General features: G+C 35.8%; 1 non-coding gene across 1 annotated transcript; it reads left to right on the top strand.

The window, feature by feature from the left end:
* Positions 1–1,287: 1,287 nt before the first annotated feature.
* TRNAR-UCG lies at positions 1,288–1,361 on the top strand. The gene has a single exon. It is a non-coding gene; the product is annotated as a tRNA-Arg (tRNA).
* The last annotated feature ends 22,685 nt before the right edge of the window (positions 1,362–24,046 follow it).

Here is a 24,046-nt window from a genome sequence, read left to right as displayed (position 1 = left end):
ATCATGCACCAATTTTAAAATATGAAAACTCGTAGAAGACAATTGTAAACTTTATGTATTTGCATGTTTTTTTATTGTTGTTGTTGTCAATATATGAATTTATCTTTTTATTAGATTGCATAATTTATGCTTCTTAAAAAACAATCTAAGAAAAATTCTTGGAACCGCCACTGTCTCTAAGAGCTTATACCCATGCCATAACACTATTTAGATAATACTTGCAAGTCCTTTAATCCATCCACCAACATTGTCTCGCAAAAGCCTAACTCCTCCAGCCTTATTTGGGTTTCCAATTGAAGATCCATCTTTATTAAGTTATTTGGTATAGTATGATATGTTTATAAGTTATTTTTAAGCATTATCTTGCTAGGAATATAGGATTTTTTTTTCTTATTAGAGGGACATCACATTTTTGGATTAGACATAAGAGGCTAGTTTTTTTTTTTTTTTTCCCCCTTTTTTTCCCCTTTTTTTATATGCAAACCCTTAACCAAATGTCAAATTTTATTTACTTTTCCACTAGTGTTTAACAAATAAATATTAATGACTATTGTGTGTTTGGCATCCACAAGATGTCTATTTTTTTTTTCTTTTTTTTGGGGGTAAATAGGAAAATATATAAACAAACAAACTACCCAGCAGTCAAGGCAGCTGGGTCCAAACAAAGTTGATTACAAAATAACCCCGAAGAGTCTCTAATTAAAAGCTGGGCAATCTCCATAGGCGGAGGGTCCAGAATAACAAAATCATGCTAAAAGTGGGATCCTTTCTTAGCAAGCACATCAGCATAGGCCTTTGCTTCCCTAAAGCATTGGCTGATCTTCAAGGATGGGATTTGGTTTATGAATTGTCTAGAATCATCAAGAATTGGTGCAAAGTTAGTACAAGAGCTATCATCGTTAGAAAGTAAATTAACAATTAATTGGTTTAGCATCAACATCTAATTCAACATCAACATCAATATCAACATCTTTTTTTTTTCTTTTAATACTTTTCAAGTGGGAGGATGGGTTTGAATTCAGGTCATATTTGTTAAAGATGTCAAAAGATGTTTGTTGACATTAACCACAAAATGCCTACTTGTGATTAAGGAATTTCCGATGCAATCATATTGAATACAAATAGAATTGTGATTTTCCGATAAAATGCATATTAGGTGTATTATTTGGTTGCAATTTAATATGATCATCAGTGATAAGTATCTGTATTCAGTTTGTTTAGCCTCAATCCTCGTGCAGGAATTACTTTGAATAAAATAAAAGGGTTTGTATAAATGAACGTCAGGTAGACCGCATAGCGCAGTGGATTAGCGCGTTTGACTTCGGATCAAAAGGTCGTGGGTTCGACTCCCACTGTGGTCGCTATTGTTTAAATTTTTTTTAAAAAAAAAACCTGTGTGTCTCTTTACTTTTTTTCCTATTTGCTAGTATTTTGCTAGCTCTTCTTTTCTTGCATCTCTACGTTTGGCTCTGTACGTAGTGTCCCTCTTTCCTCTTTTTGTTTGTTAGTTCCTTCTTTTTTAGACAAGGGTGGTCCTACTCTACATGCCTTAAGCAATCCAATGAAGGAAAGATATGTCAGGAAACAAAAAATGTTAATTGTAATAGATGGCAAGTCAAAATTGATGGATAAATTAAAAGCAGCCCACTAATTTGATGGATTTGATTTGAGCCACACCCTCTTCGGTCAGGCTCAATAAATTGTAACCCACATAATGCCAGTCCAAATGCTCTGTGTAATTAGAGGGCCCAAACAGTCCCTTTTTGCCATTTGTGGTTGGGAGAGCCAAATCAACGTAAGCCGTAAGGTTTCTGTTGAGGTTTTTGTTTGTTCATTTTGTTTCTTTGTTTTTTTTCAATAGCATAATTAAAAAGCTATTAAGAGGACGTTCTAGCTTGCAGTTGTAATCAATTATTAATATAGTTTGCTACAACTACTCTACTAGGGCTCTTGAACGTCGGCCATGCGTTGTGCTACACCGCTTGTCTTCATTATGATGACAGTCACGCACCAATTATCATTGACAAGTGAGGCAATGGCTTTTTACAGGTCAATTTGACATTGATATTTTTACACTTATCCATTCACTACACCAATGACCAACCCGGGTTAGTGTGAAACTGTGAAGGTTCCTTGACATCAAAGTTGACACACATTGGATGAAAGGAAATTTTTTTAAATTATCAAACCTTTGATTGGAATATAGGGACTCTATCAAGGGTATTATGGGCATTTTTTCGTCCATTGATTCCAAGGGTTAGAGACTCTATCTGAAAAGGATGGCAACAGGGCTGCCTATGAGTTAGCTAGAGATGCAAAGCTGACGGGTCACTCTCACACATGGAAGGAGGTCTCTCCTCCTCTCATTCAACAGATTTTAATTGATGACATGTTGTAATTTTTTCAGGTTCTGTTGTAATCCAATTTCGGTTTCTGCTGTAATTTTTCAGGTTCTGTTGTATTCCAGCTTCTTTTCAATGAAATTGATATGTTCCCATCAAAAAAAAAAAAAAAAAAAAGGACTGACACCCCACGTCCCTCGAAGAGGCTGAGATTAGATCACCTGTCAAGTAGTATTTAATGTCATTGATGGAACTTGTAAGCATTAAACATTAAGAGGAGTGGGAATGTACTTTGTATGGAAACAGACATCAAATTGTTGATCAAGTTACTAACCATGTGACGACAGGACACCCTGATGTCAGGCATTTCAAGTAGCAATTTATAAATTTTCTTGTAACTAATTAGTAAGCTCGTTAGATGATTGCATAAGCATTGACCAAATAGGATTTAGACATTTGTCATATATCTACAAGGGTACGGTAAAGATGTGATTTCTAATTATGTTGTGTTGATTTTTATTCCGTGCCAAATTTGATTGTAATTTTTTCAATCATTTTTCCTGTATGTATGTAAGTTTAATTGTAAGGGATAAGTGTGAGAAATCGGTAAAGAATCAAGATTCAAAAGTTGAACAAGTGGATTTCGCAACTGGCTCGCGAGTAGCTCACGAGAAGCAACTCGTGAAAAAGCCACATGTAGAGCACATGATTGGAAAATGAAAAGTCGTGCTAGGTTGTCATTTTCGCAACTGTCTCGCGAGAAAGGCCAAGTTGCAAAGGACCCATGAAAGTCTTTGTTTGGCAAAAAGTTGTGTTTTGCTTTACCAAGTCTTTACCAAGTCTTTACCCACACTATATATACCCTCATTACCCACAAATTGTAAGGAGTACTTTTCAGAGAAAAATCCCTAGAAAATACATTTAAGAGTTAGAGATAGTTATATATACCCACAATCATCTACACATTCCCTTATGATTTTCCTCAACTCCTACCTCTCAATTTCTAAATCTTTGAAAGGTTACTAGCCCAAACACTTACCACACTCATTCTGAGTGTAAAGTGAGATTTTGGTACTGCTGGGAAGCATTGGAAAGAGCCATTCATTAGTGGATATAATCGGGCTGAATTGTGGGATCCGAAAAGCTAAAGAAGATAAGACTCCGAGAAGTCAGCTAGTAGCAAAGAGTGCTTTTCAGAGAGAAAATCCTAGAAAATAGACTTAAGAATTAGAAATTGTTATACTTACAATCATCTACACATTCCCTTGTAGTTTTCCTCAACTCCTACCTCTCCATCTCTATATCTTTGAGAGGTTGCTAGCCCAAACACTTACCACACCCATTCTGAGTGTAAAGTGAGATTTTGGTGTTACTGGGAAGTATTAAAAAGAGTCATTCATTGGTGGATGCAATTGGGCTGAATTGTGGGATCCGGAAAACTAGAGAAGATAAGGTTCTAAGAAGTCAGTTGGTAGTAGGAGATTGGAGGGCTCAAATACATGGGGTAGACTAGGCTTAGAGGGTCTTTTGTTATTCGTGTATTCTAACTTTATTCTCTAGTAGATTGATTTCGACTTGGAAGATCGTAGAAAGGTTTTTCACCGAGCTCTTCGGTTTCCTCTTCAATAACACGTCTCGGTGTTATCTTGTGTTTGCATATCTCTTTCTTACTCTTTAAGCTTTCATTTTATTGTTGATAATGGATGATTATGACTTCGGGTAGTGTTATCGGTTCATTGCGCTTATTTACTTTTGTTCTGCACTTAGTCTAAGTAGTGTAAAAATAATCTAGCCGTAATTTTTATTTGGGGGTTTGAACAAACTCTTATGTTTTAGCACAAATTCTAGCTTTCAACTACCAATGCCAAATAGCTAGTATAAGTACATTGAAGTTACTTTGTAATCAGTTTTTGAATATTGATTGAAATAAGTGTGAGAGCTTTTCTTTGAGAACTGTGTTCTTTGCAAAGATGCCTAACCTCCTATCAATTGTTCTAAGCAACTCACTTTCCATCTATTTTTAAATCATATCACAGCCCATCATACTTTCCTACTTCTCACATAGATTGAGCGTTGTGGTTAGTTTGTCTATTTTACCGATGGACCCTTATCCATTAATGTCTTTCAATGTCTTGTTAATGACCAAATGGGCCGGGAATAGGCTCCTATATACTATGCCCCTTGTTATCGGACATAATGTTAGACTGCTTTATTTAAATAAATGAATGGCCAGTTCATCTTTAAAAAAAAGCTGGGTCATTATTAATATAGTTTGTTGGCATTTGAGTATAGTTAAAGTTAAATCTATGCTGATCCAATTTTGATCTAGTTATATACACATCTTAAGGATCTAATTGAAAATCAAATTGTCGAATTTGAAATAATATAACAGTAGAATCTTAAATACGTTGAATTCATATCAGAATTGGATTCTAACCTAACCAAATAGGTTTTGTTCTGATCGAGACCCAAAATACCCCCTTTTGTTTTGGTATTGCCCTCATTAATTAAGAAGGGAAGATGCATGGATAAGGGTTTATAAGTACTTTACTTTAAGGGACCTAGTCATGTATAATGCATTCTTTTGGGGTAGGTCTAGGAGTTTGCTTAGAGCATTCCCATTAAGGATTGCATATGCTAAAAGATGTTTTTTTTTTTTTTTTTTTTATTTTTTTTATAGCATTTATAACCCAAAAACCTGCTCCATCAAAGATTGCATATGTTAAAAAATTTGCAATATTGCTAGAGTGCACTCTCTTTTTTGAGACCGCATTGTAGCATCATGCTATCATTTTTTAATACTTTTAATTCTCTCTCTCCTTAGACTCAGACTCAGACTTCTTTCTCACTCTCACTCTCTCTATCTTTTCTCTCTGCTTCTCACTGAGCTAGAATCTGAGACTCCAATGAGAAATTTCTTCAAATATGGGTTTGTGATTTGACACTGGTGAGTCCTGTTAGGATATATGTGGTTCACATGTTAAGAACATATGTCATGATTTTATGTAATTGGCTAATCCTTTGACAAAACGCACTTTACTTATATTTGGGTAGATTTAGGATGTGTTTAAATACTTCAAGAAATCATGTTTCAAAATCAAGTGTTGAAGCCTTCAAGTCTGTCCAAGAAAACAAGCTGATAGTGCAAATTCATTAAAACTCGACAGTTGGCTCGACAGCTGCATCTATCGAGCTTAAGAAAGCTGTTCAAGCCCCATGTACTCGACAGCTGCTCGACACCTTCTATCTGTTGAGGTTTAAGAATTTCAGAATTCTGATATGATTTTCTTGGGATCCGTGAATATGTCTTTGGGCTTTCTTTTCTCCTAACCCTAGACATATAAAAGGATTGTTTTAAGGGCCGTCAAACAGTTCACAAGTTGCACAAGTATTGAGCAAACTTTGTTCAAGCAAATTGTGACTGGAGATGAAATTCTTGCCCTAGTTCATCTCTTTCTCTTGAAGAAGTTGCTGTGTATGTGCACCATAGGATTTTGTGACTAAGCATCTTCTTGATCTTCATCGTGTGGATGAACTGAAGAATTTTGCAACCAACAATCTTTTTAGTTGGTGATTGAAGTCGCGTATTGGGATCCACGCAATTGGTTAGTCACGTACTTTGGAGTCGTGCATCAGAAAGAGGAACTGTCACTACAAAACAAGTCCAATTGAGTATTGGGGTAAGGGTTCAACTGTAGGTTGATAAGGTACTTGGGATTCCTTTACTTGTAACCGCTTATTGTGATAATAGTAGAGTTTCGAGAGTGGTGACCTGAAAATCACCCGATGGGGTTTTTGCCGTTAGGTTTTCCCCATTCATAAACAAATTACCGTATTATTTATTTTCCGCTGCATAATTAGTTTATTGATAATTTGTTTGTGTTACCATGCGTTTGCATAATAAATTAATTAATTAATAACTTGGCTTAATTAATTAATTAATTTCTATCACAGAGGGTCATTCAGTTTGTGGCCTATCTAGTTCGATCTCCGGCCTTCCAATTTGTTGAAGATGTCGGAGGCGGAAATCCATGCCGAAATGATGAAGCGGCATTCCGAGCTGTCAATGGGTTTCGTTAAACTCTGGCTTGGCGTTCACCGAACTCCGGTAATCAATCTGGGTTTTGTTTCTTTTTGCTATTTCTTTGTTGGATTACTATGGAGATGGTGAGACTTTGTTGGATTACTATGGAGAGGGTAATCAATCTGGGTTTGGTGGCGTTGATGTTCAGACGGAGCTTGGTGGTCAGCCATGGAGCACAGGTCGAAGCGTGGATCGAAGGAGTCATGGTCCAATTTGGTTGATTTCGTTTGTGTGTTTTTTTTGGTTGTGGGTTGTGGTCCGATTTGGCCATGGTTTGTGGGTTTTTTTTTCCTTTTTTTCTTATTGTAGTTGGTGGTGATTTGTCCAACGATGGATGTGGATATGGTGGGTGGATGTGGACTTTTTTTTTTTTTTTTTTTTTTTGGTGGTTGCGGTGGATTTGGCTGGTGGCGGCGATTGTGGGTGGATGTGGTGGTTGTGGTATACGTGGGTGGATGTGGTGGCCGGTAGTGCTGAGAATAATTGGGTTGAGAGAGAAAGAGGAAAAATAAAAAATTAATAAAAAATAATAAAGAAAGAATATTTAAATGGAATGTTAAAAAAAAAAATAGAAGTTTTGATGGAAGGGATATTGTAAAGTGATGTGTTATATATTATAAAATTGATTTTTAAAATTGTAAATGCTAAATTTTTTAGAATTGTTGATGGAAATGCTCTTATGGGTCTCAATCTCATCCTCGTCTTCTCTTCTTCCTACAAGTAATTAGCAAAGCACCAAGGATGTTTTAAGTAGTTTAAATAATCATGGAATATGGAGTACTTATCTACATTACACGTGCTTCTAAATTTTTTATCTCCCTTTCTTCTTCTTTGGTTTATAAACTATGATATCATAATCAAACATTGGCATTTTCCTCTTATCTTTGACTGTTTCTTAATATGCACGCAAGTACTACTAAATTGGTAAAAAAGTATCCGAGTGCGTAAGAAAAAGAGGGAAAGCTCTCTCTCTCTCTCTCTCTCTCTCTCTCTCTCTCTATGGAGCTTTTATGTCTTAGGGAAATCTATGTAGTAACAAGTGAGATCATCCTCATGTTAATTTAGGAGTGTTTGGTAAAGATGTTTAAATAATGTTATTTAGATGTTTTTGATATACATAGGTAAAAAAATATCTGAAAAAATGTATAATATTATTTAAAATGATCAAAAGTGTATATAATTTCTAGTCTCAATTATGTGAAGTAGTTCTAAAACTACAAATTATTTTATAATTTTCTTGTCATAACTGACATGACAGATCGTGAATAATTTTCCATTACTTACCCATAAAGTCACTATTTTTTATTTACCCATCTCACTTTATTACACGTGCGAATTGCTGTAAGAAGTTGCGAAAATATTGCGGTAAATTTCCCAATTACGTGCCTTACACACAAAAACAGGCTGACTATAAGCAAGGGCTCTTCGCCAGCTCAAAGATACTCCACATAGCCTATCGCACACATTACATGGGTCCCATATCCCACTCATTGGAATTATGTGTGATCTTTGCCAATATGCCCTTACTTTTGCATTCTATTATATTACGTTTACATCTCTAGTCTCTCACTTTAGGGTGCAAAGTCATTATTTCTCTTTATTGATTTTATTCCCAATAGTACATTTGTACCTATTATATAATCTTTTACAAGTAGGTATGTGATGTCTCACTCAATCTACATGCCCTTACCCAATCCCCTCCTCAAATCAATTTCGAGGCAACCCAGGTGGTGTGATGGGATGGGATTGAGTTTGTACTGCGGTGATTTTATCCAATTATTCAAAGTATACAAATTTGGCCCAAAATAGATATATATTTTTTTGAAAGCGCCCACAATAGTAATTAAATAAAGCTAATGTGACCTTATTCTAAACGAAAGTTAATTTTGGTTTATAATATGTTTGCGGTAGTCAAATAATACTGCAAGCTTCCTGTTTCCTTATTGTAATATTTTGCTTTGCTATTACAACTCATCCTTCTTGGCCTAAGCAAATTCTAGAGCTACTATGGTAAAACTTAAGGATAAAAGGATACCTTATTGTTATGGGTCGCAATCAAGAAGTTATGGGTCATAATGTTTCATGATTATATTTACTTTAACCTCAAATTCCATATAAGGGATCATGTGAATTTTCTTAACTACCAAATTGATAAAATGATATAACTATCCATGTACTACATAAGGAAAAAGTGCAGTTAATTGATTGAAGGTTATGTATGTTCCAGCTAATAATAAGAGTAATGTTAAAGATACAAATTATTTTATAAAAAAATTTACAAATTGTTGATATAGTGAATGATTAGTAGTAAATGAGAAAGTTGTGTTAATAGTGGGCCTAAATGAAAACCAATAAAAAATTAGACATAACATCAATTTGTAAAAATGTCATAAAAAAATTTGTGTCTGTAGCATTACTTAGCTAACAATGTATTTGTATTGAATTTATTCCTAAAATGTACGTAGGCTAAAAAAGAGGAGGGTGGGGGTTGGGGGAGGGGGGGGGGGGTTTAAATTAAAGTCTTATAAGTAAGGAACGAATGGAAAGTAGTCCAAGGAGGAACTCTTCCTTGGATATGACGAATGTGGTTCAAGTATGTATTCTAGCAATTAGAATGATCCTCCAAGAAGCTCCAATTATAGGGACGTGCTTCATGAACATACAAGAAGGAAGGAAACCCAAAAATATCTTAGGGAAAGCTGCTACCACCGCATTAAATGCACTGCAACTACTTTTCTGGCTACATTTATGTGCAGAAGATCTCTGAACAGTGCTGTCTTGGCTACCACAACTCACAGAAAGCCAAATAGGGTGTCTGATGGGACATGTACTCAAGTAAGGGCTCAGATGATCAACAAGTATAGGATCAAGATGGTTCAAAAGGAGTTATATAATGTAAGAGACCCTCCATGAGAAAATGATCAGAAATTTCATGAGAGAAAGCACTGTAGCAATCTAAATTGTATTTGTACCTAATTGTGATCAACTTATAAAAGGAGACCTCCTCGGATTGTATGTCCATTGATATCAGGATCTCTTATTGGTGTTTGATTGTCATTTAATTCAGTATTAGTCGTTGTCCAACTCATTAAGGCCTAGTTTTTTGACCCACTCTTTACAAATTCATTGTACTGGGCTCACTGGGCCAAGATCCTACATGTGAGAGACCGAGCCTCCAGCCCATTTTATAGGATGTTGGGCCAAATCCACATGAATGGGTGGAGTCTTGTTATTGCCTCTAAAAATGGAGATTCGACTAGTTATATTTTCCCCTTTAGATTAAGGGTTTTACAATGGAGTCACCACTTATTTAATTATTGGAATAAATAAGAAAACCAAAATTGAAAAATTCCTCATTTTATTAATTTGTAATTAAATTTACATTGATCATAGGAAAATTACATGTCTTTGGTCCTTGATACAATCTAAGATAAAGTACATGGTTTTGTTTCCTAGTTACAATCTAAAAATAAAAAATTACATGGATAAATATTTGATCTACTAACCCTTGATCTACAAATTCATTGTACTGGGCTCACTGGGCCAAGATCCTACATGTGAGAGACCGAGCCTCCAGCCCATTTTATAGGATGTTGGGCCAAATCCACATGAATGGGTGGAGTCTTGTTATTGCCTCTAAAAATGGAGATTCGACTAGTTATATTTTCCCCTTTAGATTAAGGGTTTTACAATGGAGTCACCACTTATTTAATTATTGGAATAAATAAGAAAACCAAAATTGAAAAATTCCTCATTTTATTAATTTGTAATTAAATTTACATTGATCATAGGAAAATTACATGTCTTTGGTCCTTGATACAATCTAAGATAAAGTACATGGTTTTGTTTCCTAGTTACAATCTAAAAATAAAAAATTACATGGATAAACATTTGATCTACTAACCCTTGATCTAAATTTGAAGGCTATGTTACAAGGTGGGAAGGTGTTAGACTCCCACCTTGCCCAGTGAAACCGGTCTTCTAGACTATGGTGGCTAACATTCATATCACATCATCTAATATATTATCAATCAATTTGCATGTTGAATTTAATGTGTGTGCATGTGATAAATCCTAATTCAATTTATTAAGCATGACATTTGGATTGAAAAATAAACTTTAGTGAATGTGTATGGATGGTGATATCCTAGATTCAAAATTTTAAAAAAATTATTAAACAAACATCTTTTTCATGTCTTTTTATGTGGATTTAAGATTGAAGCTAGTGTTATGTATGATCATGTGATGAACAACCAAGAACATATGAAGAACACAGAAGAACATTTAAAAACATTCAAATATATTCAAGAGAATTTAAATAGTTACTATCATGCTTTAATCCTAAATTCTCATCATGTTAACACAAAAAACAAGTTAAGGAAAGAGATTATATTTTCATGCAAGATCCATATGGTAGAGGAAAAGACTCTTGGTAGAGGAAAAGAAGAGCTAGAAGAAGAAGAGTGAGTCTCACTCAATACCTTGAGTCTCAAGAAAACCAAAATATGACAAGACTACTTAACTTCACTAGAACTCAAGAGAGGGGAAGAAAGGGAGTTTTTTGTGTGCTTTGGAATGGAAGGCTATTTAATGAGAGTTGACAAAAAATCATAAACCTAGACCTCATTTTAGCTTTGGGGGAAATCTAGTGCATTAAATGGAAAGATTGGTGGGAGTGAGGAGCAAACCAAAATTCGGTTTTCCCGTAGCTGCTGTAACAGCCTGTAGAGTCAATTTCAAATAATCATATCTAACTCAATTCTGATTGGGATTATCTCGTTCTTGTGCTCAAATTGAAGCCCCGGATGTCTAGTTTTTGAGAAAATTAACCTCATTCACAGATTCAAAATATTTTGAGAGATATTGATGAAATGGTGAGCAGATGTCATTTGTTAGAAAATGATTTCAGCACAATTAACATTAATATGTCTCAAATTAGCTCCCAATCAACATTAAATGGCTCCAATCACTCTCATTTCAGACTTAGTTGGTTCCAAATTTACCCTAATTAAAATATAATTACACAAATTACTCATTGAAAAATTAATGTTTAACAATCTAGTTAATTAGGTGTGTGCAACCCTACCATAAAATGTAGTCATAACCAATCAAATTATGACACATCATTGTTCTCAAATTGATTATACTTATAACCAATTGAAATCAATTGTTCATAATCACATATAGTCAGACTCAAATTATGATAGTGCATCTCGACCATTAGAACTTGATTTGATGATAACTTTCAATCTGATGGTTCGATTAGGGCTTATGACCAGTCGATTTGATCGTTACAATATCAAGATTATTTTGGTAAAATGAGATTAAGGATATAGTGACCAGAATCAAGATGCATATTTCCAATATGAAATTACCCTTTTATTCTCCATGTGAGATTAAATGTGGGTTGCAAAATGGGATGTCAACAGTACAACTTGGGCTTGGGCTGTGAAACGGGTCCTTACAATTGGTGTTATTTATGGGAAGAAATTGTGTGATAGTGAGTACGACATCTAACTATGGTAGGATCAGGTCCTCATCAAGAAGAATCCATGGGTTCTAGGCGACAGGATGACTTCCTTAACCTTGAATGCGAGCGAGATCAAGAAGGTAGCACAAACACCACACATACTGGTAAAAGTCATTCTCGGGTTGGGAGTCATGTCTCTTAAGAGTAGAATGAAAGAGCCATGCAAAGGGAGATTGACAATTTAAAGAAGAAGCTGTGCCATGCACAACGGAAACAAACTCCTTCCAGTTCTGACGTCTCCTCCAATGATGAAGAGGATACTAGTTACAGGCAAAGGTCAAGAACTCCACCAAGTGAGCCTTTCTCCTACGATGAAGAGCACCACCATTGGTGAAGATACAAGAGTTCGCCTTGTAAAGGCTTGGGAAGCAATGTTGAGTAAGACGTTGAATCAAATCTCCAAATCACCTTTCACATGCAAGATATAGAGGGAAAAAATTCCTCAGCGGTTCCATCAGCCCACGTTTACCATTTACAATGGTCGAACGAACCCTGTAGAACATGTGAGCCAGTTCAACTAGAGGATGACTGTCCACTCTAAGGACGAGGTTTTGATGTGCAAAGTATTTCCCTCAAGTTTGGGACGAGACTTTGATGTGCAAAGTATTTCCCTCAAGAAATTTGTCTGAAAAAACATTGTCACCCGGTTCGGGGTCCCTCGCACCCTCATCTTGGACAACGACCTTCAGTTTGATAGCAAATCTTTCAGAGGATATTGCTGTGATTTGGGAATTACGAATAGATATTCTACACCAATTTATCTCCAAGGGAATGGACAAGCCGAGGCTGTTAACAAGGTCATACTGAATGGACTCAAGAAAAGGTTGGATGATGCAAAGAGAAAATGGGTGGAAGAGCTGCCACATGTCTTGTGGACGTATCGAACCACACCTTGTAGGTCAACGGGGGAGACTCCCTTTTCAATGACCTATGGAGCCGAGGCCATTATTCCTTTAGAAACCGACTTCCCAACGCTAAAAACCTACTTATTCAGTCCAAGCAGTAACAATGAGTTACTAGAAAAGAGCTTAGACTTTATTGAAGAAAGAAGAGAAAGTGCAAAGGTTCAATTGGCATACTACCAACACAAACTCAAGCAAGCTTATGATGTCAATGTAAAGCTGAGGCCATTAGTGTCTAGTGACTTGGTATTGAGAAAGGTTTTGGGTACTGCAAAGAACCTAGCATGGGAAAAGTTAGGACCCAATTGGGAAGGACCATACCGCATCACCTCAGTGGTTGGTATAGGGCATATTTTTTAGAAGACTTAGATGAACATGTAATACCCTTGGAATGTATAAAACCTGAAAATGTATTATTATTAATGAAAGTTTCCTTTGTCAATATGTCCATTTGTTGTATAAAGGCATTAAATTTCCCATTGTTCAAACTTTATAAGTGTTAAAAAGATCATAAGTTATGTTAGGTCTTTCGGACCACATACTTGGGTGAAATTAACACTCAATGACATCTTTATAAGTGTTAAATAGATCATAAGTTATGTCAGGTCTCTCGGATCACATACCTGGGTGAAATTAACACTCAATGGCATCTTTATAAGTGTTAAACAGATCCTAAGACATGTTAGGTCTCTCGGACCACATACTTGGGTGAAATTAACATTCAATATTTGATCCCCCAGACCATATACTTAAGGGAAATCAATACTTGATGGTATATTGCTAAGTATTAACACTGGGGTACTTACTTGTCCTTCACTAATTGGTGAAACAGGTCCAGGATTACGCCTAAACTCCTTGGATTGTTGGTTTTGAACTGGCTAAAAGTCCTCATTTGTTTGTCTAAGTATTGGGCAGAATGTAGGATGTTTGCCCCTTCTATTTTTTACAAAGTAAGTTACTTACTTATATTAGATTCGATCTTCATTACAAAAGGATCAATTCATAGTGCAAATATGTGGCAAATCTTTTTGTTGCTAATATTTAGTCAAATTATTTAAGCTGATGACAAGTTGCTGTTATTAGATGTTATTAAAGAAACATTTATAATAGTTCAAGTTTATTGGCAATAGTAATAATCTTAAAGGCATATAAAATAAAAACACATAGAATAAGAAGAAAAGTATTTTCATTGATTAAAAGGAAGAAATATGTTACAAATGATGGCAACAAAAACAAAGACAAATCCTACATCTAAGCCTTGGATGGGTAAGAGTCCCCCTTGGAGCCAGCTGCTTGGAGATTGGCTTCTTCAGCATCCTTAGCTTTGGAGACCATATCCTTGATTGTGAGTTGATCTTCTGACTGGCTGGCTGGAGCTGGTGGTTACACCTCCTTGCCCTTCTCGGTCTCAATTGCAACCTTAGCATCAAGAGAATAATTTTGAATGATGAGAGGCTGCTCAGGAGGAGGCAAAGGAAGGGCAGTAGGTGGAGGAAGTTCTGCTGGAATCTCTCGGATATCCTCCGGGAAAAAAATATTCTCGGACCTCTTCAGATCAGAGTCTGCAAGGACTCCTACTCGGTCTATTACTACTCCTTAGGAGGCAAAGGAAGGGCAGTAGGTGGAGGAAGTTCTGCTATAATCTCTCGGATATCCTCCGTGAAAAAGATATTCTTGGACCTCCTCAGCTCAGAGTCTGTAGGGACTCCGTCCCGGTCCATTGTTACTCCCTAAGACTCGGTGTAGTAGTTCCTACACATTACGGCCACCTCCTCCGCCAGCCGAGCCTCAGTATCCATCACCACACGTTCATAGGATGTTCTTTCCGCAGCCTCAGTGGCTTCCTTGGCTGCACGAACCGCCTTTACAGCTACATCTTTAGCCTTCTTCAGTTTAGCCTTAAGATCCATAACAATTGCTTTTGGGTGGCCAATTTAAGCTATGTTGTATAGAGCTTTTTGCGTTGGTCCTCGGCTTAGGCTTCAGTGGTTTTTAAACCTGCCTCAGCACTCAAACATGCGTTCTTAGCTTCCTTCAGCTTTCTGGCCAATTCAACATGCTCCTCCTTAAGGGCTCCAAGGGCCCTCTCAACATTAGCTCGGGAGTGGACCTTAGCATTAACTTAGTCTCAAGCATTCCTTACCCACTCTTCGACCACGAAAACTTGTTGAGTGACCTGCATAATAATAGCAAAGTGATCAAGTACACATGTATATGAATAAACATACATTCTAACATTGAACTCAGAAGGGTGCTGACTGACTTACCATGGCAAGGTCCCTCTTCAGAGACATAAACATGTCTTATTGTCTGGTGCGTCTAAGGCCCTCCATATCTCTAGGGAGGAGGAGGGGCTGCTCTAGGGCCTTGGCGAGTTGGGTGGCATGTCCTCTTTGGGACCCCCAAATGGTGGCATCCTAAGGAATAGGAGCACCCCCCACTTCTAGCCGAGGAGCCTATGTGCGCGGCCCTCGGTGCATATAAATACCGGTCTCCTCCTTGCTCTCCGTGGAGGGAGCCCGTTTGTCCTTGGCATTCTCGGGCTGCTTTGTGCCCTTTTGAGGAATCACTTCCCCCTCCTCCGCTTCTGGCACCTTTCTCTTCTTTTTTAAGTCAGGGTTGGGGAGCAACCCAACCGTGGTTACAGGTGAAGGAGGAGGAAGATTTGTAGGGACTTGAGTTTGGGGACGTCCTTTGAAGTAGACCCCTTGTTCATATATTGGGCTTTGGGCTTTATCCGAGAATGTTGAATGATCCGAGGAGGGATAAATAGTTATTAAGGTTTCTAATTTATAATCTCATAAGTAAAGAACGAATGTAAGGTGGTCTGAGGAGGAACTCCTCCTCGAATATGACGAATACAGTTCAAGTATGCATTTTAGCAATTAGAATGATCCTCTAAGAAGCTCCAATGATAGGGACGTGCTTCATGAACATACGAGAAGGAATGAAACCCAAAAATATCTAAGGGAAAGCTGCTACCATCATATTAAATGCACTGCAGCTACTTTTCTGGCCGTATTTATGTGGAGAAGATCTCTGAACAGTACTGCCTTGGCTACCACAATTCTCAGAAAGCCAAATAGGGTGTTTGATGGGACAAGTACTCAAGTAAGGGTTGGATGATCAACGAGTGTAGGATTAAGATGGTCCAAAGGGAGCTATATAATGTGAGAGACTCTCCATAAGAAAAGGATTGGAAATTTCATGAGAGAAAGCATCGTAGCAATTTAAATTGTATTTGTACCTAATTGTGATCAACTTATAAAAGGAGACCTCCTCGGATTGTATGTCCATTGATATTAGGATCTCTTATTGGTGTTTGATTGTCATTTAATACAGTATTAGCTGTTTTCCAACTTATTAAGGTCTAGTTCTTTGACTCACTTTCTACAAATTCATTGTACTGGGCACATTGGACCAAGATCCTACAACTTGGGCTTGGGCTTGGGCTGTGAAACGGGTTCTTACAATTTAGATTAAAATTGAACTGTTATGATTTTATTCAAATTAACAGATTTTATATTTGATGGAAAAATTATTTTTTGAATTGGCTGTATAACAATTTATTCTCATGAATGTTTTAATTGTTACATTTTCATTCTTTAAATTCAATTAAAATGAAATCAAATGCCACTATTTAGAAGAAACCCAAACAATTTTATTTTTAGTCCAAACTTTAGAAGTTTATAAACTAAATTATGATATAATCAAACCACAGGGTTAGGTTCAAGTTATATTTCGTGTAACTCTAAGCAATGTTACACCAACCAATAATTTTTAATTTGATATAAATTTTGACAAATCTACCGTTAGATTACATTATCTTTATTTATTCTCCATGTTTGCAAAATTTTAAAGGTGATCAAAGATCAATAGCTATGTCATCAATCAATTATTTAAATTCAAATTTTTGTAGTTTGAAATAATGCATAAAACATTAGTTTATGGATCAAATGGTAAATTGCATTTGATTGGCATGAAATTTGGCATTTATGTTAAGAACATATAAAGCATGTAATTCAACGGTTGGATTTTCAAAATATGAATTCAATAATAAGTTATTGAGTGGTGTAATATTGTTTAGAGTTACACCGGGTGTAACTTGAACCCAACCCATATATATATATATATAAAGAAGTGTTATGTTTACAACAAATTATAAGTGGTAAGTTGTTATTGGTTATGGTTTGAACCTATCATTGAAATTACTTTTTTGTCTACCAATAACAATCTGTAATAATTTGTCATCTATGATTTGTTGTAAAAGTGTTGTAAAAATATTGTGGATATATATAGTATTTCAAAAAAAAAAAAGAAAAAGAACCGCATCAACTCCTATGAGAACCTATAAATGCAAAGAATGTGAAAAAAGGGAAAGTGACCATCTTCTATAAACAAGGCAACAAAAAAGTGTAACAGAGGCATAATCCATGAATATGCCTAATCATGTTTCCTTAAATAATGACTAAATGGAGTGGTTTTCTTTTCAACAAGGGTTCTGTTAGTACATTTTAAATTAAATATGTTAAAACTCAAAATAACTGAAGATGAATAAAGAGATGAGTTATAATAAAAGTTGTTAAAGAAAGAGTTGTTAAAAAAAGAGTTACTTGTATGTAAGTTAGATTAAATAAATTAAGAGAAGTTTTCTAAATTAATAAATAACATGTAGGTTATGTGAAGGGTTGGAAGACTATATATACGGCTATGCTATGGACTAATCTCATATCAAGAGTGAATGAAGAAAATAGTTAAAAGCAAAGTGTATTGTGTGAGAGAGTGAATTCTATAATATTCCTAAATACTTAAGAAATTTCGGGCCAAAGAAAGGTGTTCTTCTGGTGGAGCTTTGGGCTTGAACACTTTGTGCAGAAGTTGTTCTAGTCATACAACATTTGTTGGGCTGTTGTATCCTGGGGGAGACAAGTCAGAGAAGGTCTGCACCGGTTACAAAGTTTAGCCAACCAAGGGCTTGAATCTCCTTAAAGAGAGCGAGTGCCACGCCTCAGTCCAAATAGTGTTGTGTAATTTTTCTCATTGAATTAATAATATTCAGAAGTACTATTCAGTTTCTCATTGTGTTATTTCCATTATTATTGTGTTTGCACCAACAATTTTAAGGAGATTCAAGACATGGAGCCTACACAAGAGAAATCAAATGAACCTGTTGGAGATCTCAACAAGCCCTTTCGCTTTAAGGGAGCCCACTTCAAGAGGTGGAAAGGAAAGGTCCTCTTCTACTTGAGTCTTCTCAAAGTCGCCTACATTCTCACTAACAAGAATCCATCAAAAGTTTCTACCGATGAGATGAGTGAGGAAGAATATATTCTCCATCAAGAAAAAATAGATAAGTATACAAAAGATGAATATAATTGTCGCTCTTATCTATTGAATTGTCTTGCCGATCATTTCTATAATTATTATGATACAACTTACAATTCTGCCAAGAAAATTTGGAAAGCTTTACAAAGCAAGTATGATACCGAGGATGCTGGTGCAAAGAAGTATGTTGCTAGTAGATTTTTCCGTTACCAAATGGTGGATGGAAAATCGGTGGTGGATCAAGCACAAGACTTCCAAATGATTGTAGCAGAATTGAGATCCGAAGGCATAAAGATTGGAGACAATTTGGTGGTAGCTGGCATAATTGATAAACTACCACAATCTTGGAGGGAGTTCCAAAAGACTTTGCGGCACAAACAAAAGGAGACATCTTTAGAGACTTTGATCACACGCATCCGTGTGGAGGAGGAGGCTAGAGGACAAGATGCACTCATGACACAAGAGAGCAATGGTAATTCCACCACAAAGGTAAACCTTATTTCAGCCAATAATAATATGCCCAAAAATCATTTTCCTAGAAATGTTCAATTGAAGCCTAAAAAAAGAGCCTTTAAAAATAATAATAGACCTCAAGGAAGGGGAAACCCAAATAAAAATTACAATAAGAACCAAGGACCCCCTTCACAAGATCAATTTAATAGATCCTGTTTTGTCTGTGGCAAGAGTGGGCATATTGCTCGATTTTGCAAATTTCGGAAACGTGAATCTGTCCCGCAGGTTAACGTAACCGAAGAGCCTTTAGTGGCTATGATTACAGACATCAATATGGTGCAATATGTTGAAGGGTGGTGGGCAGATTCTGGTGCTAATAGGCACGTCTGCTATGACAAGAATTGGTTCAAATTGTACACTCCTTTTGAAGAAGAAAAAACTGTCATGCTTGGTGATTCTAGCAAAACCAAGGTTCTTGGGAGTGGTGAGGTTGAATTAAAATTCACTTCTGGACGTGTGCTAACATTGAAAGATGTTCTTTACACTCCGTCCATGAGGAAGAATTTGATGTCAAGTTTTTTGCTTAACAAGGCTGGCTTCAAGCAAACTATGGAATCTGATAATTATGTAATCACTAAAAAGGGATTATTTGTGGGCAAGGGTTATGCTTGTGATGGAATGTTTAAATTGAATGTTGAGAATAATAAAGCATCCACCAGTTCAGTTTATATGCTTTCTTCTATTAATTTTTGGCATGCTCGTTTATGTCATATAAATAGTAGATATGTGGGAATCATGAGTAGTTTAGGATTAATTCCAAGACTGTCAAAAGATTTTGAAAAATGTGAAACTTGTAGTCAAGCTAAGATTACAAAAAGGCCTCATAAAAATGTTGTAAGAAATACCGAATTGCTTGAGTTAATTCATTCCGATTTATGTGAATTTGAGAGAATTTTAACTCGTGGAGGAAATAGATATATTATCACTTTTATTGATGATTTCTCAAAATATACAACTATTTATTTGTTGAAAAATAAAAGTGATGCTTTTGAAAAATTTCAAGATTTTTTAAAAGAAGTTGAAAATCAATTCGGTAGAAAAATAAAAAGAATAAGAAGTGATAGAGGCCGTGAGTATGAATCAAGTGCATTCAACTCATTTGTTCAGTCTTTGGGAATTATCCATGAAACTACTGCACCATATTCACCTGCTTCTAATGGTGTGGCTGAAAGAAAAAGTAGAACTTTAATTGAGTTAACAAATGCCATGTTAATTGAATCTGGTGCACCTTTACATTTTTGGGGTGAAGCTATTTTAACTGCATGTTATGTTTTGAATAGGGTGCCACATAAAAAGTCACATACCACACTTTTTGAGATGTGGAAAGGACATAAGCCAAATTTGGGATATTTGAGAGTATGGGGTTGTCTTGCTTATGTAAGGCTTTCTGACCCTAAAATACCTGAATTAGGTATAAGAGCTACTACATGTGCTTTTCTTGGTTATGCGATTAATAGTGCAGCCTATAGATTTTTTGATCTTGAAAACAAAATAATTTTTGAATCTGGTGATGCAATTTTTCATGAAGAAAAATTTCCTTTTAAATTGAAAAATAGTGGGGGTGAAGAAAATATTTTGTCACAACCTAGTTCTTCTACATCACATTTACAAAATCAAGAAAATTTTGAAATGGAACCTAGAAGAAGTAAAAGAGCTAGAGTTGAAAAGGATTTTGGTCCTAATTATTATGTTTTTAACATTGAGGAAAATCCCCAAAATTTAAAAGAGGCTTTAACATCACCTGATGCTATATTTTGGAAAGAGGCTGTAAATGATGATATGGAATCTCTAATTTCTAATAGAACTTGGAAATTAGTAGATCTTCCACCGGGTTGTAAGACCATAGGTTGTAAATGGGTCCTTAGAAAAAAGTTGAAACCGGATGGATCAATAGATAAGTTTAAACCTAGACTTGTTGCAAAAGGCTTTAAACAAAAAGCTGATCTTGATTTCTTTGATACATTTTCTCCGGTAACAAGAATTACATCTATTAGATTGTTAATTGCTATTGCTGCAATTTTTGATTTGAAAATTCATCAAATGGATGTAAAAACTGCTTTTCTAAATGGGAACCTAGAGGAAGAGATTTATATGGACCAACCTGAAGGCTTTGTAGAGCCTGGACAAGAAAGCAAGGTATGTAAGCTAACTAAATCCCTATATGGCTTAAAACAAGCACCTAAGCAGTGGCATGAAAAGTTTGATTCCTGCATGATTGAGAATGGTTATAAATCAAATGAATGTGATAAATGTATTTATTCTAAATCATGGAATAATCTACATGTTATTATTAGCCTCTATGTGGATGATATGTTGATTTTTGGCTCAAATATGCATGTTATAAATGAGACAAAAAATATGCTTAAAAGCCATTTTGATATGAAAGATCTTGGTGAGGCTAATTTTATTTTGGGCATGAAAATTACAAAAACATGTGATGAAATATATCTTGATCAATCACATTATGTTGAGAAAATATTGAGAAAATATAATTTTCATGATCACAAAAGTGTAGCTACTCCTTTTGATTCTAGTATTCATTTATTTCCTGTGAATAATGATGATGAGATTTTTAATCAAAAGGATTATGCTAGTATCATTGGTAGTTTGCGTTATGCTACTGATTGTACTAGACCTGACATTGCATATGCAGTAGGAGTGCTTAGTAGATTTACTAGCAAGCCTAGTAAAGATCATTGGCTAGCTATTGAGCGAGTCATGAGATATTTAATTGGTACCAAAAACTATGGTATATTTTATAAAAAGTATCCTGCTGTGATTGAAGCTTTTAGTGATGCCGATTGGAATACTTTGTAAGGTGATTCTCTCTCTACCACTGGTTATATTTTTACCTTAGGTAGTGGTGCTATTTGTTGGAAATCTAAAAAGCAAACAATAATTGCTAATTCAACAATGGAAGCTGAATTAATAGCATTAGCTTCAGCTAGTGAAGAGGCAAATTGGCTTAGAGATTTGTTATATGAAATTCCACTTTGGGAAAAGCCAATTCCACCTATATTAATTCATTGTGATAGCACTGCCGCAATTGGTAGAGTTAAAAACCGTTACTACAACGGTAAATCCAGACCTATAAGAAGAAAGCACAGTACCGTGCGATCTTATTTGAGTAGTGGCATCATAACTGTGGATTATATTAAATCTAATGATAATCTTGCAGATCCATTTACCAAGGCCTTGGCAAAAGATAGAGTCTGGAATACATCGAGGGGGATGGGACTAAAGTCCATAGAATCATGAGCCATGTATGAGGATACCCAACCTAAAGGACCAGAGATCCTGAGAATTGGGTTCAATGGGAAAAACGAATCATACGATGGTCGTAAGAAATGCACTATTCTTTTTTTTTTTTAATTATTTATTCTGTAAATAATTTTTAATTGTTCATCCCTATGATGTAAGTGCATTTATCCTGTGATGTGGAGAGGTTGAGTAAAAAACTCTTAATGAAATTTGTAGCTCGTATGAGTGGGGTGTCAAAATTACAGGAGCACCCTTGACAAAATTTCACCTATGTGAGTGTGGGGGTGGGGCCGCTCTCTATGAGATTTGGACTTAATCTCAAATACACTCATGAAACTGGGATCAGCACACGGCCGTAAAGTGCTAGCTATAAAAGCTCATGTCAACACCTGGATCATTATGTGTGAGCATCAATACTTTATTTCCCTTAAGCAGTCATAGTTCAAGTCGGAGACCACTACTGACTCTGGAGTAGAGATTGTTGTTTCACTAAGTGAAGGTTCAATGCAGAGCACATCTTCATGATGCATAATAATCCCTCTTTGCCCGGTAATCTCTCATTTTCCAAATTTAATATTAAAATGAGTGGGGGAATGTTAGTACATTTTAAATTAAATATGTTAAAACTCAAAATAACTGAAGATGAATAAAAAGATGAGTTATAATAAAAGTTGTTAAAGAAAGAGTTACTTGTATGTAAGTTAGATTAAATAAATTAAGAGAAGTTTTCTAAATTAATAAATAACATGTAGGTTATGTGAAGGGTTGGAAGACTATATATACGGCTATGCTATGGACTAATCTCATATCAAGAGTGAATGAAGAAAATAGTTAAAAGCAAAGTGTATTGTGTGAGAGAGTGAATTCTATAATATTCCTAAATACTTAAGAAATTTCGGGCCAAAGAAAGGTGTTTTTCTGGTGGAGCTTTGGGCTTGAACACTTTGTGCAGAAATTGTTCTAGCCATACAAAATTTGTTGGGCTGTTGTATCCTGGGGGAGACAAGTCAGAGAAGGTCTGCACCGGTTACAAAGTTTAGCCAACCAAGGGCTTGAATCTCCTTAAAGAGAGCGAGTGCCGCACCTCAGTACAAATAGTGTTGTGTAATTTTTCTCATTGAATTAATAATATTCAGAAGTACTATTCAGTTTCTCATTGTGTTATTTCCATTATTATTGTGTTTGCACCAACAGGTTCAGAATTCTAATCCTATCTTTAGAAAGCAAAAATTAGGGAAAGCAAAAGAGTCTGGTACAAAAAAGAAGGAAAATTATTGGGTGTTCCTAAAGTACAGTGATATGATATACTTTTTCCTCTTACATTCATGACAAATCTCATCATAAATTAACTTATGTGATTCAACTAAGGCTGCGTTTGACAATATGTAAAATGTTTTCTGAGTGTAAAATATTTTCAATTGAAAATATTTTACGAAAAGGAAAATATTTTCAATTGTTTGTTTGTGTTTTGGAAAATTTGTTGGAAAAATATTTTTAGTGTTTGGTATTGCATGTAAAAATCTATTTTCAGAAAACCCAACAACCACAATCACCACCATAAACCCAGCCACCACTAGCCACTACAAACCTAGCCACCATCAACCACCATATAACCAATTAATTTGAAAAATCATAATCAAAATCAAAACCCATTAATCTCAAAATCAATATCAAAACCATCTACCAAAACCCATAATCCACCACCATCGAAACCCATAAACCACCCTAGCCAACAATCCACCACCCCCAATTGACCACCATCAATGCTTAAACTCACCCCCAACCCACCACAATTGAAACCCATAAATCACCCCAACCACCAATCCTCCAAAACCTAAGCAAAAATGTTATTTTACAATTTAAAAAAAAAAAAAAATTAAGACAGCGACGGTGTGGGTGGAAGAAGGATGGGTCTGATGAGTGAGAGAGAGGACGAAGGTAAAGTAGATGAGAAACTACCTTCATCGGCAAAAGGGCTTGCAAGCACGACGGTGAGGCTGTGGGTCAGGGACTGGGATGTGGTGAAATCGGGGTGGGTTTAGCAGTATTCATTAGAGATGGGTTTGAGCATGACGGAGGAGCTGAGGCA

Source organism: Quercus lobata, chromosome 2 (assembly GCF_001633185.2).
Source record: "Quercus lobata isolate SW786 chromosome 2, ValleyOak3.0 Primary Assembly, whole genome shotgun sequence".
Classification (NCBI taxonomy): domain Eukaryota; kingdom Viridiplantae; phylum Streptophyta; class Magnoliopsida; order Fagales; family Fagaceae; genus Quercus; species Quercus lobata.
Note: the sequence above shows the minus strand (reverse complement) of the source record. Positions and strands in the feature narration are given on the sequence as shown.